The 20439-nt window shown below is 51.1% G+C and overlaps 1 protein-coding gene across 1 annotated transcript in view; it reads right to left on the reverse strand.

Moving 5' to 3' along the window:
* Positions 1 to 20439, reverse strand: part of LOC139361484 (sterile alpha motif domain-containing protein 1-like) — a 258949-nt gene that overhangs the window by 194470 nt on the left and 44040 nt on the right. The gene's annotated exons all lie outside the window — the stretch shown is intronic.

Here is a 20439-nt window from a genome sequence, read left to right on the forward strand (position 1 = left end):
AGCCTGTTTTTTCTTTTTTATCATGCTCTACCTTGGGTATCATTTAGTTTAATTTCAAAGTAAGTCCAATAATTACACAAAATCACAGGACTGAGCATGGAGCATTGTTTCACTTCATGTCCTCCAGCCTTTAGGACACATTAAGGAAAGACATGATTCCAGGATTCCCATTAGAAAGGCTGCCCTGAGGCACCTGCTGGGGCAGCCAAATTGCAGCTGTTGATGCTGCCCCCAAACTGCTTGGATGAAGCAGAAGATTCCGGAGGTCTCCTTTCTTCTGCCCCTTGTCCAGGAGAGAAGGTGGGGGGAGAAAGGTGAGAGAAGATAGGAAGAAGGAGGGGGGAAGGAGGGAGAGAGGAGGGGAGAGGGAGGGAGAGAGGAGGGGGGAGGGAGGGATAGGGAGAGGGAGGGAGGAGGGGCATGTTCCATCCACCAAGGCAGCTACACTGCAGAGAGAATGGAGGGTGTGTTGCCTCTCAGGACAGCAAGTTCAAGCTGTTTATAATTGTTAGCATAAACAGTGACCAGCTGAGGACAGGGCTGTCATTGGAGTTGACGTTTTATTTTCATAGTTGATATTGGGGACCTGGACCTAAAGCAGCGTGCCTTGCCCTTTTGCCAGATGGGCCTATGCTTCTCTATACTTGAGTCTATTTGACTAAATACCCGATATTGACTAGGAATTATGACGTGTAGGATACCCCTTACCACAGTAACATCAAACTCATATTCTAAATGCAATTTATTCAGGGACTGGCTTCTAACTCTGGGTGGGAATGTTAAGCTCAGTCCAGTTCAATTCAGTAAGCATTTATCAAGAAACTCCTAGACCAAGAGCTCTGTTAGACCCTGGGTATGGGGTGATGGGGATACGAAGATGTGGAATTAGAACTCGAGAAGCTCAAATGTTTCCATTTAATTCCCTAATGCAATTACTAAGCTTCAACCTGATGGCTGTAATATCTAAATTCACTTTTTCTTTATTCCAGTTCTACATAACAAAGCACAAATAATCACAGAGGAATGATTCTGTGTTGGACTATTCAGTGGACAGAGAAGAGCATTCTGACCGGCGTGAGACACTGTCTTCCTTCCCAGGGAGCCCGTGAGGTGGCTGCACAGAGCACACGCGTGAAGATTCAGGAACACGAGCATCAGGTGATGGGAGGGGCACGGAGGCAGCACCAGAAAGATGTCTGCCGAGGGGCCGCTGCAGCCAGGCTGGCCGGGAAGGTCACGGGAGTGGGCGCAGGCATCTCCCTCCAGCCGCACTTGGTTTTCATGAGGACGCGTGCACGGAAGGGGATGACACCGAAATGCTGTGGCGCTGAGGGGAGGAAGGGAGGGACACAGGGCCGACGGCTGGCCCCCACCCCTTCCGTCCCTGCCCCTATGAACGCTGCCAAAATCAGCCCCAACGGGGAGAAATGAGGTGGGTGAAAGAGGTGGACAGACTTGGCTTCCATGGAATTCACAGATTCCAGTCATTAAAAATCCCTTCTGAGTTTTCACCTGGAAAACTTTGCCAATGTACTTAGGGACAAGAGGCGGAAGATGAAGCCAACACAATTGGGCTCAAACCGCCACCCTTCTCCTTCTCTCTTCATCCACCACCCTCCCTGGGCCCCTGAGTGTGAGAACCAGGAGCTGCACAGCCCAAGGGTGCAGCCCCTGACCAGAGGAGGGAGCCGCACGGTGGGGCCCCCAGCACGTGGATGGCAGGATCTGTGCTATGTCAGTCCCAGGGCCCCAAGCAGAGAAGGCCTGGGGCTCCCAGCTGAAGTTTTGCTGTCTACTTTCTCACCAAAGTCAAGAAGGACTGAGTGGGACCAACGCTGCACCTGGCGGCTCCTCAGTGGCTGCCGATGTGGTCCTCACGCTGCAGGTGAGACCCTCTAGGGAAGCCCAGAGAGTGGCGAGAATCACAGCCAGGAGTGCTCCAGTTGCCCCAAAACTCCAGCATAGCCTGAGGAAGGCAGCGCCCGCTCAGATCCCCGTGCAGGCTTGTGTGGCACACTGGTGAGGCACACAGCACCAGAACATGGCACTTTAAGTGGCTTTGTGGGGTGTAGGAACACAAAGTGTGGTCTGGAGTGGCTCAGAAGTCACTCCCACCAGCCTGTGGGACCTGGACGGCCCCTTTGGACGTGGCTGGAGTCTCTCCAGGGCGGGCTCCAAAGTCCCAAGGATGAGGTGAGCGTCGGTCTTGCTCTGAGGAAGGCCCCTGACAAGTATCCTGAACATGCAGGTACACAGCTGGCTGACTCATCTGAAGGGACCTGCTGAGCTACGAGCTAGGGACAGCTAGAGAAAACTGCATGAACCTTTGTGACTACTCACAGGTAGGTAGCTACTGCCTGAGACACAAAGGTAAAGAATTAACCTGAAACTGCATATTATAAAACTTATTTTTAAATGATGGCGCTTAATTGAAAAGACTCCCAAAGAATACTGCATTAGAAAGCGACAGAGTGAAACCGTGAGGCTGACCACAGGAGTCCCTGGAAATTTCACCAAATGTTGTGTCAAAACTGGGAAACAGAAGAACTGCACCTGATGAAACATTCCATTAATCACTCGAGTCCTCCCCACATACGAAGCTATGTAAAAAGTGTTCCCAGAAGGTAAAGTGAGCAGGAGGGCTGTGAACACACAAAGAGAGAGCCACTTCGTCCACGGACCACAACAAAAGAAACGCTAATGAGTGCCGACGACACGCTGGAGTCCAGGGCTCTGGGCGCAGCTGGGACGGGGACACTCAGGGTCCCACTGTCCAGATGGGAAACCAGGGTGGAAACACCAGGGAGCCTGTCCCAGGGTGCAGAGCTAGTGAACAGTGGTTCATACTGCGACAATCCCAGCTGCCAGGTTCTGGGGCTCCTCGGGACAGAATCCTGTTGACTTCACTCTGGGGTGCGAGAGGCGGCAGCATCCCCCAAAGGCACCTGGAGAAGTGGTGTTACCCTCCATCCCCTGTCCCCGGCGTTACCCTCCATGCCCCTGTCCCTGGCGTTACCCTCCGTCCCCCTGTCCCTGGTGTTACCCTACGTCCTCTGTCCCCAGTGTTGCTCACCATCCTCCTCACCTCCAGGCCCCTCTCCCTGTCCTCCCTCATTTTCCTGTTCAGCCAGAGCACATCATGTCTCTTCCCTTTTCAAGAGACTCAGCTGCACCCAGAGGCATTCCAGCCTATTCGGGATGGGGCACACACCCTGGGGAAATGCCAGCACAGGGCCGGAAGGGCCTGAAACCCTCTCACTGTCGCCCAGGAAGGATGGAAGAGCCCACGGTCACGCTGATTGTCAGGCAGGATGAAAACTTCTGTGTCCGAAATGTTCTTTTCACTGGAACTGTTTGGACCATTCATGAACGAATCAGTTAAATACCAGCAAGTGCCACTCCCACTTATTCTCTGGCTACAGTTTTCCACCCACCAGCAACCACACTCCTAGGAATCAGCGCCTTGTGCCTTTAGGAAAACCTCTTTCTCTTCAGCTTTGTCCTCCTTCCACAAAAGGTGCCTCTGACTGCCTCACTCGCCGTACCAGGATTTCACTCGGCTATGGAGGAAAATCTGCGTGGGGCTCAGAGGTGGGTGGTCCCTGCATGGGCAGCAGGTCTGTGACATCCTCCGAGGAGCCTGGCCCAGGCCTGCCTCACACGCCAGGACTCTGCCTTCTGGCCCTCGGGCCCCCGAAGCTGCTTTCCCTCCAGGTGTCATGCCCCGGGCAAGAAGGCCGGACCAGGGCCCAGGGCTGCTGTGGGTCGGGAAAGCCTCCTGACACCTCCCACTCCAGGACTCCCCATCAGCATCCCAGCATCTGGACCTGTGTCACCAGCCGCTCCGCCGTACTAGAGAATTGGATTTTCAGCTGGGTGTGCTGCTTCCCTAAACAAAGTAGGGTGTTGTTACTCAGGAAAAAGGAAAAAATTGGCATCTTCTTGGCAACCCCGCGACATCCAGCCACCGGTTCTCACCACCCCAGAGATGTCCACCCAGGGCAGATAGTGTCTTCAACCCAGCGCCACTGACCCAGAAGTGCAGTAATTAGTACACTTTCACCAGAATCACCCACTCCTTCACCTTTACACCCAAGAAAAACATGTTTGCCAGGCAAATTAGATGTCCAGGAGGTGTAAGGAAACCCCAAGCCTGCTTTAAGCCTCAGACTTTTGAGACCGTTGAGGGCTGTGCGCACAAGAGCAAGGCTGCACCCGAAAGCTCTGCTCCTGCCAGACGTCATGGACAGACCACACGGCTCAGCCACATGGACCCTTCCAGGACTTCACGAGAGGGACCTCCGTGGTACATGCAATGATGTGCACTTCGTTCAGCCTCGAACAGACCACGCCCTCGTTACAGGGTCGGTGGTCCACCTCCTGCCATCAGCCCCCCACCTCACCGAGGGTCTGTGTCTGCATCTGAAAGAACTTTGCTGTTTTACCTGGGTACCAAAATGCAGCATCGCGATGTTTAAAGGTCTTTAAATATCAACACTCCGGGTGCAGTCCTTGTCACTTTAATGCGGTCACTCGATGCAGGCCTCACTCACAACTCTGAGGTAGCTCATACCTTCCCTACCTAACCAAGGAAGAAACGAAGGCATGGAAGGTGCAGCTCCTAAGGAGCAGATTAGGATTCAAACCAGTGATCTTCGTCACATGCTGACCTACCTCTCAGGCTGAGATAACGTTGAAAATTAACCAGGTAGAACAGCGTTCCATAAATCAGCTGGAAATGGTCCTTGTGGATGGGCCTGTGGTTACTCCCTGAAGAACAAGACCATTAGCCCAAAAATCCACCTGTGTCACACTCAAATGTTTACATATACAATTATTTTTAAAATAACCCAATCAAGCATGTTCACAGCCATTTAGAGCCATATAGATTGTCTGCTTCGCTGACAATCAACCCAAGACCTCTGTCGGCAAAGGCCACGGTGCCGGGTCCAGAGAAGGCGGGACAGAGACACAAGCAGACACAAGCAGGAACCTCTCCATCCCTGGGAGCCTCGCTCTGATCGGTCCGCGAGGACACGGTACAGACCGCGGGGCACAGGCAGAGGGCAGGCCAGGAGAAGGGGCTGCATTGCCGGGAGGCAGTGCTTTGAGCTCTAATGGATGGAACACAGCTAACCAGTGAAGGTGGAGAGAGGGCACCCGTCTGAGAGCATGTAGAAGCAGCAAAGCACAGCCAGCCTCGGGGAACCAGAAGCCACAGGGACATCAGGTTGGGTGCTGCTGTCTGCCGGCCACCGGCTGGGGGACTGTACTGGGCCTGGAGGGACATCCCTGACACTCCCCACCAGATGCCAGGGGCACCCCCAGCCCCAGGTGAGAACCACGGATCCCATGGCGAATGAGGCCAGCCTGTGGGAAGTGGGGCTGGGACAGCTCTGTACAGCCTAATAGGAAAGTTGGGTTCTATTTTGTGGGGTTTTGGTCACGCCGATGGCTAGTCACGGCTGTCCATCAGGAAGTGATTTGAGGACAGACTAGAGAAGGGGCTGCCAAGACCAGCGGAGCATTCGCTGTCTGGGTCCAAGGAAAAGGAAATAAAGGCTGGCGATATGACAGTGGCGGGGGGGGGGGGAGCACAGAGCAAAGGAACTGGTGGAGACACAGGGCTGGCCCCGCACAGGGCTTTGAGCAGCTACCCGGGGGTCGTCCTATTAATTCTCCTCATGGCCCCAAGAGGCGGCTGTGAGGATCCATCTCCTGAGGACAGAACTGCTCCAGAGCCACACAGCGAGGATCCACAGAACCAAGATCCGGGCCAGCTCCAAAGCGGGTAAACTTGACCCCTCAGCCATGGTCCTAAGACAGGGATCGGAGCCCCCTGGACACACAGACACAGGAACTGCAGGAAGGGGAAACGGATGCCCCGGACTAGTGGCGGGACCCAGGGTTTCAGCCCTCCAGGGCCACTGGGACCAGCCACTGCACAGGAGGACACACGGTGCTTTAACCCGCGCTGGGGGAAGGAGCCCACACTCTCAGGGTGGAGACCGCAGCTTGATCGGGCCAGCCTCCCTGCTGGGCACAGCCTGAGACACACAGGATGCTGAGGTGCCCCAACGTTGGGGTGCTCAGAGCCACTCAGCTGAGATCGTGGTGCCTTCTGTAACTACCCTCCATTCTTTATGGCATAGATCTGGACTCCATCCTTTGTAATGTGTGGGGTTCTAGGAAGAGGCTGGCCAGCCGGGGAAGTGTCCTGGGCTCTGTCCCAGTGATGACGAACTTGGCTCCCCACAAGGGCGGCCTGTTCACCACAGTGACCCCCGGGGACCACGCCTGCACCCACCTTGCTGAAGATAATTCACTTCTCATCCGTGAAAGAATAAAGCTAGACTAACTCAATTTCACACTCACTTCCAACTTTAACAACTTGTGTTAGGAAATCAAAGACAAGGACTCTGACCACGTCACAAAACCAGGAAGCAAAACCCGAGACTAACGGAATGATGCCACCTTCGCAGTTCCGAGCTTTACTAGTTGTTTTTCTTTTCTGGTCTGTTTTTCTCTTTTGGTTTAAATAATTAAAGACCCTTGTTGACAAGAAAAAAAATTCTCTATGAAACTAAAAAAAGTGGTTCTAATTAAACATTTAAACATTCTTCCATATGCTTTATAAACAGTTGAAATTACAGCTCTACTTAGTGTTAAGTACTTTAACCAAATGATAGGTTAATTATACAGACTGGCAATTATAAAAAATAAGGCTACATATTCATGGCATCATGAATAATTAATAAGAACCTTTTGATTTCATTCGGACCAGGGATTCTGTGCTAATAGGCTCTCAGCTGTCTTGAAATAACGGTGAAATTTTAAAATTACTTTTGTACTTAAATATGTCCCCAAAGTGAAGCACAGCGGCTAACATCCACCATGGTGCCCAGCAGAGCTACCCGCCCTACTATGGCAGACACCCTGATACCCGAGGGCTGCATCCCGGGGCTGTACTGGTGCAGAGAACGTTCAGGAAACAGACCAGGTGGCAGGAGGGGGTCTTGTCCTCAAGGAACCTCATGAGTCTTGCTAGGGGGACAAACAGCGAGAGAATGTAACCGGCAGCCACGGAATCCGGACAGCGATGCCCAGGCCCCGCCATGCATACCCCCTGGCTGGCACCTCCCTGAGACCCGTCTGGCACAGGCAGCGGCAGGGTCCGGCCCTTGGAGCGCAGGGATGGCAGAGCAGGGCCATCAAAGCGGGTGGCATGCCGACAGCGGCTTCTCCGAAAGAGCTCCTGGCTCTCAGGGAGTTGAGGGCTCCTCAATGGGAAATTCTGGCTGAGCTCCAGGGGAAAGCGGGTGGGAGGCCCGTCTCCTCTGTCCCCATCTCCTCTGCCCCAACCCTGGAAGAGGGTCAGATATCAATGCTAACTCTTGTGCTGACTCAATTAATTCAAACAATTCAGAAAACAAACTTCCTTTAAGTATTAATTTCCTAAAAAGAACTAACATGAATTCAAATAATTCACATAATTAAAATGATTTTAATTGCTAATTTAATTAAAACATCTCCGTTTTCACAGCATCATGTACCCTGGTACTTTCTCCTTATTGCATTTCCCATCTTCCAGGGCAGGTTTCCTTCCACCCAGGGCAGCAGCGACTCTGGTGTCTCGGGTATTCCCAGGCTTCCGTCAGCCCCTGGGGGGCTTACAGTTCTGCAGCGGTCTCCATCCTCATTAATCTGCATAAGAACATCCGTCTGCAGGGATGTCCTGTGGCCCCGTGGCCACATCTGACGTGCAGCTAAACGCTGGGCGTGTCGCCTGGTGACAGCAGATGACACAACTGTGGGCAAGGTAGCACCTCTGGGCGCCGACACTCTCGATGAGTTTTTTACAAGACCATTCTTTAATGGGTGAACCCCGACAGGAAACACTAAAGATTGTTTTTAACTATTTTTATATCGAGACAAATCTTTGTCAAACGTTCACTCAATGCTAAATGTCACTTCTCCAGCCAACCCCTTTAAGAATACCTAAAACTTAAGACTGGAATGACGCTTTCAAACACATACTCTACTCATGCATTCCCGGGAGCAGAGAGCAGCTTAATGTTTTCACGCTACACAGGCATGAAGTTTGGCGAAGGCATTGTAATATTTTTACCTGAATATTTTAATAAAATCAAAAGATCATTTTCACTCTAATACTCTACTTAGAATGTAATTTTCCATTAAATAAACAGTCAGTGTTCAGTAACCCACATGCCGATAAACTTTTGAAAACTTTAGAAAGTATTAAGTATAATCAAAGATTACTTTTAATTTTCGAGCTGGTAAGAGCCTGTGTCAGGGAACAGAGTTGAGATTGAAGAGATAAAAGCACGATGATTTTCTTAAAGAAAAGCGAAATTCGTAAAAGAGACCAGGTGATTATATAAAGAAACACAGAATCCGTTTTCAGAAATGGCAAACATTGACCACAGAACACCAGTGTTGCCCGTGATGAGAGAAACAGTTAAAAGGAAGAATTCACGGTGGCCCAGCATAGATCAGGTGTGGGAGGACAGAGACGTGATGAAATGATCCTCCTTCTAACTTCCCAGAAAGGCACAAATCTTCTAACTTCCCAGAAAGGCACAAATGGCCAGCACTGTAACTGAAGACCATGCAGGCACCAGTGTGAACTCAGACTCCATGGCCAGCACCGTAACTGGAGACCACATGGGCAATGGTGTGAACTCAGACCCCACGGCCCGCACCGTAACTGGAGACCACACGGGCACCAGTGTGAACTCAGACCCGACGGCACCTGCCTGGGCTGCTCCAGCCACCACCAAAACCTGTTCTGCAGCTGAACTGGAAGCTGATTCTGGAAGGAACTGAGGAGCATGAGGACGAGATCCTTCTACCTCAACAGGGATCAATTTTTTAATGATTTCTTTCTTTTAGAAAACTGTTAATAAAATACTTTGTTCTAAAATGACCAGGATTTCAGCAGCCTCTACATTCCTTCATGTCAGTCAAAGCTTAGGCACGTGGGTTACTTCACTGTTCGCGACACCCTTTTGAAATAAAACCCGGGGCCGCCTGTGTACCCAAGAGCCTGGGCACTGAACATTCAGACAAAACGTTCAGGGCGAGAGTGTTCACGTCCCAGCGGTGCGGTAGAGTGGATGGGGGGAGTTCGAGCCACAGGTGGCCACGCCTCCCCTGCCTCCGGCCAGTGCCCACTGCTCAAGCACTCCTTCCTCGGCCCATCCTGAGCCACGGGGCCCTCGCGTAACCAAGGCCACTGCGGTACCTCCAGGAACAAACTGGTTACAGGTGGACTGCTCTCTACGCAACGTACAAAGATTGTTTTTAAAAATGCTCGTCTCTGGAACTTATCCCAGTAACAGGCTAGATTAAGAAAACTGACTAAAAACAGTAGGAAGAAAAACTCACTCTACCCGTTGAGGCAAGAGAAATGCACACAGCCTCTGAAATAACTGCAGAGGAGTTTTCCTGGGTTAGGTACGCGGTGGGGTGACCCTACCCCATAGCGGGGCGATGGCACATGGTGGGAACCAAGGAACATCCCGAGTAAATGTAGGAAAATGCACTCAACTCCCAAACAGAGAGAGAAACTGCTTTTTTCCTTAAAAGCTTCTCTCTTTTATTCTCAGAAAGACTCTCTTTGGTGTCTTGACTGCTGAAGGGACAAGCCTGTCATCCCCAGAAAGCAGCCCTGGACAGTCTCCAGATCCTATGGCCCTCAGGCCCACCTTGCCTACTGATGATCCCACATTACGAAACCTAATCATCAGAAAGAGCCTCCCAGTCCGCAGCTCACCAGTGACATTTTATTCAGGGAAATGCTAATAAAAACCTGGGGCTCTGTGTAAACGCTGTCCCCTAGATACTGAGGCTCCACACAGATGGCACACAGGGAGACGGGCCTCACCCCTTCCTGGTGCCCCATGTCTCTCCTCACATTTTATTAGCTGAGTTTTGTGGCGGTTTGTTACTTTTAACCTGACTGTCCAAGGCAGCTGCACTAAACTAATTGTCCAGGGCAGATCCACTCATAATGACCATCAGCTCAGAGTTGGAAGTAGCACTGGAGAATGAGGTGGTATCAGGGCACTATGCTTCCCTGCCCTCTTTTCCAGGGATGCCAAGTAAGTTTCTGCCATGGCTGATGATGTCAGCACTACACTAACATTAGTTCAACGGCAGGCCACCAATTAATACTTAATGAACAATGCCCTTAAGAGCAAAACCCCATCTCTGCCAAAAATACAAAAAATTAGCTGGACGTGGTGGTGAGCGCCTATAATCTCAGCTACTGGGGGACTGAGGCAGGAGAATTGTTTGAACCCAGAAGGCAGAGTTTGCAGTGAGCCGAGATTGCACCATTGCACTCCAGCCTGGGCAACAAGAGTGAGACTCCATCTCAAAAAAAAAAAAAAAAAAAAAAAAAAAGAAAGAAAGAAAGAAAGAAAGAAAGAAAGGATTCTCACGACACTGTCAACATCTTCAGTTCTTTCCAAGGGTTAGGGTTAAATTATCGCACACAACATAAACCCAATTAGATCAACGTTCTCTCCTCACCAATCCATACCTAAATCCTTATTTCAAACTGGCACCCAATTTTTCACAATTTAAGAAGACTGAGAGGAATAACCATGAACAAGCAAGGTTTACACAGACGTCAGTCTTCCCAACTCTCGCTCAGGAGCTCACCCCAAACTCCTCCTGTGGAATCAGCCCGGATAACAGTTCCTGGTGGCCGCACAAGAACAGAGGGTCCCACGAACCCACGACAGACCCCACCATTCAGCCCCAGGCAGAGGAGGGAGGTGGACGGTCATGAAAGACAGAAAAGCAGGGAACTGTGACTCTTCTGAGTTAATGCAGGTGATTGGGCCAAAAAACAAGGCACATCCACCTGTGAATGGGGTGAGCTCCCAGCTGGCTGTGCAGAGGCTGTAGATATGAAGGAACTCACTTCCCTGCACACTGAAGTGCATCAGCATCTCCACATCGACCGCACCTGGGCTCTGCTCGCCCCTCACAAACTAGGATGACAGTGGCTGATTCTGGACAGAATGTCAAGGACAGATGGACAGACTTCCTGGACAGACACTGTACAGAGACCAGGGGCTGGGCAGGGGGAAGCGGCACAGCCTTGGGGCCAGCAGGGGCGAGGCCAGGAAGCCTCGGTGAAGGCCTGCATCTCCTCATCCAACAGAAGCAGGAGGGGCCACCCAGTGAGGGCTGCAGCTGCGGTGAAGTGGCCAGTGGGACATAGCAGGAGGCTGTGGCCAGCCTTACCCCCAGCCCAGGAGGAGGGGCCCAGCTGCGGGCACTGCCCCGGGAGCCAGCATCCTGAGCCCCAGGGAAGGTGGGAAATTGCCCCTGGGCACTGGGTGCTCAGGCTGGAGGTGGTGAGACCTCGAGGCCCTGCATTCGGGGAGGCGAGGGCAGAGATGGCCAAACTGCAGCTCAGTGAAGGGCTTTGTCAGGAAAGGCCCCCAGAGGCTGCCTCACCAGCCAGGGGGAGGTTACTTCCAGCCCGGAGGCTCAACAGGGCCCTCGGTGGTGATGCTTAACCTTGTCCTCTGACAGAGGACCATCGAGACAGAGTCACTCAAACCTCTGCCAAGCTCTGCACCCAAATGAAGCTGTTACCACAGACGCTGAGGCAGGCAGTGCTCATCTCAACTCTGTACAAGTGGTTTATTTAGCCAGTTCTCCAAATTCTTAATGACAAACCACACTAAACGTGTGTTTTCAGTATCACCTATGTTCATAGCTATGTATAAAATAACTATCACAAGGAAAACTAGGTGGTGAACCCAGGAGGAGGAAATCCCCACGACGAGTCGAGAGAACACCAAAGGACTGTTGGCTCTTCCCGGCTGAACCCAAGAGCGCTTGGCTGGGCTCACTTCCGTTCTAATTTCCAGATTTATTTTTACTTTCCCACATTTTCATTATGAAAATGTTCAAACATATTTAAAAAGTGGAAGAACAGTACAACGAATGCTCAAGTTTTCTCCACGTGGAGCTCCAACAACTGCTAACATTTCGTTAGATTTGCTTTCTCACTCTCTCTGTGGATCAGACAGAGAGACAGATTTGTTTCTCCTCTGGAGCCACTTGAAGGTGAGAGGCTCCTGCTGCCTCACCGAGTCCTCAGGCACACGTTCCCTAGGAATAAAGGCCCCTCTGCAGCCGCAGTACCGTCATCGGCAGACAAGAACGATTTCAGAGCATCGTTGTCCAGGTTATGTTCAGGTAGCACAATTGTTCCAAAAACGTCTTTTCTATCCGGGCCACACACTGTGCTGAGTGACTCTCCTTCCCCGTCTTAGTCAGGGACAGCCTTGCACCCCTTTTATCTGTGATCTTCACTTTTCGAGAGTCCGGGGCCATTGTCCTGCAGAATATCCCCTACCCCAGAGGCATCTGTTTCTAGGGCCATCATGAAATTCCCTACTATGCACCTCCATTCCCTGGAAACAGGAAATTTCAGTCTCGAGGCGCGATCACCTTCTGTCAAATGCTTCTCGGCAGCTTCCGGGTGAGGCTGCTGCTTCACGAGGGGCGCGAGCTCCTACTCCTGGTCACTGACGGCACGGCCGCGACCAGCACCACACCCCGAATCAGAAACGTCTGGAGGGGCCGCGGGCAGCCGAGACACCTGGAGGTGTGAACGGCACAGGCGTGGGGCAAGAACAAGGTCAAATCATAACGGAACGTCTGATTCCAGACAGTCCCACCTGGGTAAGATGTGACATCTCTCTAGCAAGTATCTGAAGCCAGAAAGTACGACAGAAAATTCACGACCTGCCTTCGTTCAGCCAGGCTGCTCTAACAACACACCACAGGCTGGGCAGGGGCTGGCAAATGACACAAGTTCATTTCTCACAGCTCTCAGTCTCAGTCTCAGGCTGGGAAGTCCATAGTCAAGGCCTGACAGGTTTGCCTGGTGAGGGCTTCCTGGTTCATAGACGGCGCTTCTCACTGGGTCCGCACACCGTGGAAGGAGCGAGGGAGCTCTCTGTAGTCTCTTTTTTGAGGACACAAATCTCATTTATGAGACCCTCACGACCTCCTCACCGCCCAAAGCTCCCCCTCCTAGCACTATCTCCTCGCGGGTGAGGATTCCAACTTGTGAATCTTGGGGAGACACAAACATTACAAAAGCCCATCATTTAATTTTTTTTAAAGGCATTTTTGCTTCTGCAAAGTCTCAAGATAAAATCAAAAGAAAGAGGTCTGGGTCAATCCACACAGTTCTCCCAAAAAGGGAAGTGATCAATTGCCACCACTTTTTATCCGAGACCTGCTGGGTGCCCCCGTCTGCATGACTGATTCTAAATCACCATCCTCTCCTCTGCCACTCAGAGGTCAGAGTCAGTCCAGAGCTTAACAGCAAGGCAGAGCTGACTGAATGACACCAGCTAATCCAGTAAGACAAGCCAAGACTCCTGCCCAAGGCCTAATCCTTCCCCCAGGGAAATATGGAAGGGCCAGACACCTGGCAGCCCTTCCTTCCTGCTCTAAAACTCCAGAGACACAGCCCCGCCAGGTGTGTGCCTTGGGCAATGCACGGTAATGTCAGCTGGGCACCGAGTCTGAGAACATGCTCTCAAGTAAAAATGAAAACAAGACTGCTGAGAAAAGTTCATGCTTAATCACCTCTGGGCTAAATTTTAAATGCAATGTTATTTCAGAGCTAGGTGGAAGTAATTCCTTAAAAATATATATGACCAGTGACTAGCAACCAGGGTAAGTACTCAATATGTGTTTGATGAATAAATGAATTTTTAAAATTTATGGAAAGAGCACGCTCTATTTAGGAGAATTCTATTTAATTGGATGTCCTAACTAGACAGTGGTTCCTTCGTGCTGACAGCAGAGTTTGTTTCAGTTAACTCAAAAAATGGTAAGTCACTCTAAAGGAAAACCAAAAGGCTTTACAGAGAATCAAATTATGGTGCCAATTCAACTGTGCATGGCAATTTCACCTTAATATTTAAATTCTCGAAGCACCATACTCAGAAAACAAGACATAACATACATAAATGCATCGACTAAAGCACCATCATCTAGAATTTGACAAAGTTTGACTGTGAGTTTCAAGAAAAGGGCTGATGAGGCCAAGAAGTTCCTTCCCCTCTCCCTTTACCTCCCATTTTGGTGACCAACTTAACGCAGAAAAATTCCTGTTTCAGGTTTGCAGACATTGGAACAATCCTGGTATCTATTCCCCCAAGACACCAACAGGCTGAAGTCTGCAGGGTGCACACATTGAAAAATCACAGGAGCAGTAGAGTGGTGGAAAGAGGTGCCCGTGAAGACGTCATCCTTTCTAAGACAGGGTCTGATTCCGCCTCCGGGCCCTTTTGCAAAAAACCATTGGTACAAATTCACAGCCACCAGGAGGAAACACGCAAAAGACCCCACTGCCCTCCTGGCTTCCCAGAAGGCCTCAGAAGGACGAGACACGGAGCCTGCGTGCAATCCTGGAACCTCCTCCCGGCATTCAGATTGACATGTGTCACTTGTTTGACTGATGGAGGTCCCACAATGGGCACAAGGAGACCCGTCAGGTCAAGAGGGTGCTGCTCGGCTCATGGTCCACACATGCGGACCTGTCAGGTCAGGATGCCTGGCTCATGGCCCACACATCGGGATGTGTCAGGTCGGGAGGGTGCTGCGCAGCTCTCAGTATCAGCCACATATGCACATTCTCCACTGAAGCCACTGCATGAAACCACTGCATGAAGCCACGCTGGAAGCACTTTCTGGCAGGTTTAGGAGGCTCGTGTCCAAGGTCACTAAACACATGGCAAGCTCGCCTTGGAGGCATTTTACTTTGCTTATGACAATGAAGCATTCTCATTGCACTGAATAGAGCACGCTTTCTTGTTCAGTGCCTCGTTGAAATAGGCATTTTGTACCTGTCTTACAGATTACATCAAGGCCCTAATACATTTAGACCCTTGTCTCAGGTACACACAAAGCAGCGGCATCTCTAGAACGTGTTTTGGACCACGGGAGGAAAACAAATCGCAGCATTATCGATTGATGTTGCTTAAAGTGTATTTCCAAATGTTTCTCCCGAGCCCGGCCTGTGTTCACGGCTTCCGCTGACCACACGCCATCTGCTGGGCACTCTGTGCACTTTCTCCCACACCCGCCACGCCTGTGGTCCTGTGCTTATCCCTCCACACGTCCCCACGTGGCTAAATCTCCCACACTCACCACGCCTGTGGGCCTGTGCCTGTCCCTCCAGGCGTCCGCACCTACCACGCGGCTAACGCACACTTCCTACAGGCGGCAAGTGCCTGAACATCCCCATGGCTGGAGGGGCTTTGGGTAGGTTCTACAGAACCCACAGACAGGCATGGCCTCCCCGCCCACGGCCACCAGAGGCTTTGCTTTGTCTCTAGAGGTGCCCTTCGATGAGGCGACACGGCAGATGACCCAGTGTTAGGTAACTAAGACTCAGGAAATCACGGCCGTCTTACCTTTAGAACTCACCTCTCTCCCCAGCACTACATCGCGAAGGGTGGGTCGCCAGAGTTGGGGAAGAGATGCCCAAGGCTCCCTCCTGCCCTGACAAGCTGGGACACTGCTCCCCTCCGTTGGTTTCTCACCGCACTTCAATAAACTGAGCTCACAGCAAGAGGCGGGCATGGGCTGAGTAGAAACACACAGCAGACCCTGGGTGGGCAGGACGGAGGACGAGGGTGCTCGCGGAGACGAGGGTGTACCCCAGGAAGAAGGTGCACGCGGGGTAGAGGGTGCGCGCGGGGAAGAGGGTGCACAGGCCCCGAGAACCTGGTGGCAGCAAGGCCGGTCAAGGCTGAACTCCAACAGAGGCAGCAGCAACGGTGTTGGGCAAGTCACAGAGAAAGCACCACCCAGAGGGGCTGCATGAACCAGCAGCGACCCCAACCCAACGTGCTCATCGGACTGGGCACACGCACACGCTGTGGACACGTGTGAATATGTTCCAATTAACGTGATGTTACGTAATAATTAACAATGTTAACCCCACGACTTCATTACATGGCATCTGGCACATTGAGACTTTTTATTCTGTCTCTCTTCCTATACAAAGAAGTGGAAAATAGGTCCAAGATCATTCACAACAAATTATTGCTAATTGAAAAAAAAAAAAAAATTCCTACCCTCACCTTGGAGGATCTCAAGGCAACACCTCGTTCTTTGAGGTCATGGTTTGGACGCTCTCCGGATCCCTAGGTGGGTCTGAAACTGCAAGGAATCCCCAAATGGGCAGTTTTGGGGCCAGCACGGACGCCAGCCGTACATCCAGGCAGGTCTTGGCAGGTTGCTCCGTGACTTCGGCTGGTTCACTAACCTTTTCTTGCACTCAGAACCCGCCAGGAACGAGGGCACTGGCCCGCACGTCTCTGCTCCCAAGGCTACATCCCCTATGTTCCGCTGCACTCTGGGTTCCATGCCTTAGATCCCAGGCACCTTAAAGTTGACGTTTCCCCACCAGCCCTCATGAAGTTGATACTCAGATAACGTCCTTCCTCTCCCACCTGGTCAGTACCCAGGGAGAAAGGAACACGGGTCTCAGTTTGATTTTCTGCCAGTCCATCGAAAAAACAGCTGGCCAGCAGCACTGGTGCACAGCACTGCCAGGTTACCCGTGACGAAAACAAAGCAAAACGAGATATACTCAAGTCAGCTGCGGCAAGTGCTTCTACATCCCTGCTCCAACAAGGAAAGACAGGAGGCCAGGAGTGTGGCTCACACCTCTTGTCCTTCCTTGTTGGGTCAGGGGTACAGAAGCATTTTGGGAGACTGAGGCAGGACAAATGCTTGAATTTGAGACCAGCCTGGGCAACATAGCAAGACCCATCTCTACAAAAAAAAAAAAAAAAAATTAGCCAGGTATGGTATCATGCCCGTAGTCCCAGATACTCAGGGGGCTGAGGTGAGACGATCACCTGAGTCCAGGAGGCGGAGGTTGCAGGGAGCCAAGATTGCACCACTGCACTCCAGCCTGGGCATCAGGGTGAGACCCTGTATCAAAAAAAAGAAAAAACAAAAAACAAAAAAAAGATAAGAAATACAGGAGACCACTAATAATTCCAAATAGCGCCTGCTAATTTGAAATCTTTTCCAGATATGGTGAAGGAAATCATTTTTCTTCCTACGCCCATTCTAAGGAAACGTTTCTATTTTTCTGCTATACAATTTGGTAACCTGCCATTTCAGATCCTGGCCTCTTTAAGCAGGACTTGCTGGAGTGCCAGCAAAGCAGCGCTCTGAAACCTCAGCATCCTCAGGCCCACCTGGAGGGCAGGTGAAGGATGCTGGGCCTCCACCTCCAAAAGTCACACTGAGGTGGGGCAGATCTGGGGTGAGGCAGGGTTTGCATTTCTAGTCTAGGGCCACACCACCCTAAACACGCCCATCTCATCTAATGCATACCAGAGGGAGAAGCCACGTAGGGCAAGTCACAGAGCAAGCGTCCAGGCACCAGGTCACCGGTTGTCTATTTAAATGCAAACCCGTCAAACAGCTTAAGTCAAACAGGTTCACCCTCCTAACACACTGGCCAACACAGCAAGTGATAAATATCACTGCTGTTAGACCTTCTGCTCACTGATGACCAGAGCAATGGCCTGAAACATCAAAGCTGAAGGGTGTGTGCTATGGTCAGAGCTCTGCACACCCCCATCCCAGGCCATCTCACACGGGTGCCTTCACTGGCACCGGGGTCTCACAGACCAGCTCCACGCTCACACTTACTGGGACGCAACCACCCTTTCAGCCCTTCATGCATCTGTACCCTATAGCAGTGTTCAAGGGAGGCTAATTTAAGTAAGAAATGTAATACGCACATCTGTGAACTCTTCCTCCATATCCACTGAGTGGCCATCCAGAAACAGAAATATTAAAAAGAAAAAGAAGATTTAAGAGTCAAACACAGGGCCGGGTGCAGTGGCCCATGCCTGTAATCTCAGCACTTTGGGAGGCCAAGGCGGGCGGATCACATGGGGCCAAGAGTTTAAGACCAGCCGACCAACATGGCAAAATCCTGTCTCTACTAAAAATACAAAAATCAGCCAGGCATGGTGGCACATGCCTGTAATCCCAGCTACTAGGGGGGCTGAGGCAAGAGAATTGCTCGAACTGAAAGGCGGAGGTTGCAGTGAGTGGAGGTTGCAGTGAGCCTAGATCATGACACTGCACTTCAATCTGGACGACAGAGCAAGACCCCGTCTCAAAAAAACAAAAACAGGCCAGGCACGGTGGCTCACGCCTGCAATCCCAGCACTTCAGGAGGCCAAGGCGGGTGGATCACAATGTCAGGAGATCGAGACCATCCTGCTTAACACTGTGAAACCCCGTCTCTACTAAAAATACAAAAAATTTAGCAGGGCGTGGTGCGGGCACCTGTAGTCCCAGCTACTCGGGAGGCTGAGGCAGGAGAATGGTGTGAACACGGGAGGCGGAGCTTTCAGTGAGCCTGGATCGCGCCACTGCACTCCAGCCTGGGTGACAGAGAGAGACTCCATCTCAAAAAAAATAACAACAACAACAACAACAACAAAAACACAGAAACTCGTGGAACAAGCCCTTGCCCCACTCCATGTCAGCTGTGCTGTGCCACCCAGGAGCATGCAAAGCTCAAAGAGTCATCCACCTGCCTTGCGTAAATGATGTCAATACTCGAATCACAGAGACTGAGATTCCCTAGCCCTCGCCATGTGCATGTCACTCACAAGCAGGCATGAGGATCCCCGCAATTCACAGGGAATCCCTCTGGCCATCTGATGACCATACATTCATAAATAAAAAGCATTAATTCCAGCTGGGTTGCAGAGGTGTACACATCAATACTTGTTACTGTTCACAAATGTTCCACTTGAGGATGGAGTGACGTTACAGAATTGGGAAGAACTTCACAGACAGACGAGGGGTGCATTTAAGGAAAAAGTGTAAGGAAAAGGTGAGAAAATGGAATATGCTAACCTCTGTCTTTTCATCACCTTCTAAATCTTATGATTCCAGTTCTGTTCATTCTGCAGTGAAAAATAACAAGTGATTCACATTCAGACACAAGGTGGCTTAGGAAACTGTGGCTGTTTTACAAAGATGAAACAATTTAGAAGATCAGGATTCCATGAACGTACTTACTTAAAGAGAGAAGAGACTGGGAGTTACACACCAACTTACCAAGGCTGTCCCGAAGTCCAGGAGCCCCTTAGGAGAACAGAGAATGTGCAGCCTCCACAGACCAATGCAGGTGGCTGGGCCCAAGAGTGGGGACGGGGAGGCTGCAGGAGGCTTGCAGAGGGAGCTGTACCGCCAGCCACTCGCAGAAATTCCTAATTAAACCCTGACGGCAACTCTGTTTAGTGAATTGTCTCCTGGTCACTAAGAAGAGTGAAGCTGTTGAAAGCCTGCAGCCAACCCTCTGGATAACAGTTGAGATGTATTTTAGAGAAGGAAATGATCCTGTCACAATCCCAGTCCTGCCCACAGCTGCAAGCACGTCCTGGGAGTGCGGCTTCTTGCTCTGTCAGCACCAGAGCCCACCGTAGAGCCACACGGGTTCTGCCCGACGTTCCCACTTCAGGGAGTCTGGGCAGGTGCAGCTGAAACACCCAGGGGGCAACCCCCACCCTCACTTCTCAAAAGTACATGCAGAGGCAGACAGAATGAAACACGGCCCCCAAACCTCAGATATACGGTTCAGCAACACGGCCCACCATAGAGCCACATGGGCTTTGCCTGACGCCCCCAATTCACAGAGTCTGGGCAGGTCCAGCTGAAACAGCACCTGGGGGGCAACCTCCAACCCCACTTCTCAAAAGTACATGCAGAGGCAGACAGAATAAAACACGGCCCTCGAGCCCCAGACATAAAGTTTGGCACGGGCATCTGTGAAACAAGAACAAAAGTCGCATGGGAAAGTGAGCACAAAAATGAAAAAAATAACAGAATTACATACAGCGAAGATGGATGAGATGGGGAGGATTGCGAGGAAGTTGAGAAAGGGACCGAGGACCTGAAGGGGCACATAAGGGCTGGACATTCCCGACAAGGTAACAAACACACCTCTGGATGAGGTGGGACATCATCTTCATTATGGAAATAAAGGGGAAAAGCCTGAAAACATCAGTTTCCTACCACGAAGCAAAAATCAAACTGGCTTCAGACTTCTCCTCTACAACACTGGGTTCCAAAAGATGAGGATGTGGCATCCGTGGGGTCTTGAGGGAGAGCTGGCACAAACGTCCCAGAGCTGCCGTCTCCAGAAGCAGCTGAAACAGCCTCAGATCCAGCAAACTCTTGTCTTGAAAAATCTATCAGAGTACACCCCCTTATCAAAGGGATGCATGGCTGCAGGGGTTGTGGTGTAAGGCAATTTAGAAATCTTACTCCGTGCAGACCCTAAACTTGGGAGGCTGCTGGTCACACCCTGGGAGG

This window comes from Macaca nemestrina, unplaced genomic scaffold (genome assembly GCF_043159975.1).
Source record: "Macaca nemestrina isolate mMacNem1 unplaced genomic scaffold, mMacNem.hap1 Scaffold_52, whole genome shotgun sequence".
NCBI lineage: Eukaryota > Metazoa > Chordata > Mammalia > Primates > Cercopithecidae > Macaca > Macaca nemestrina.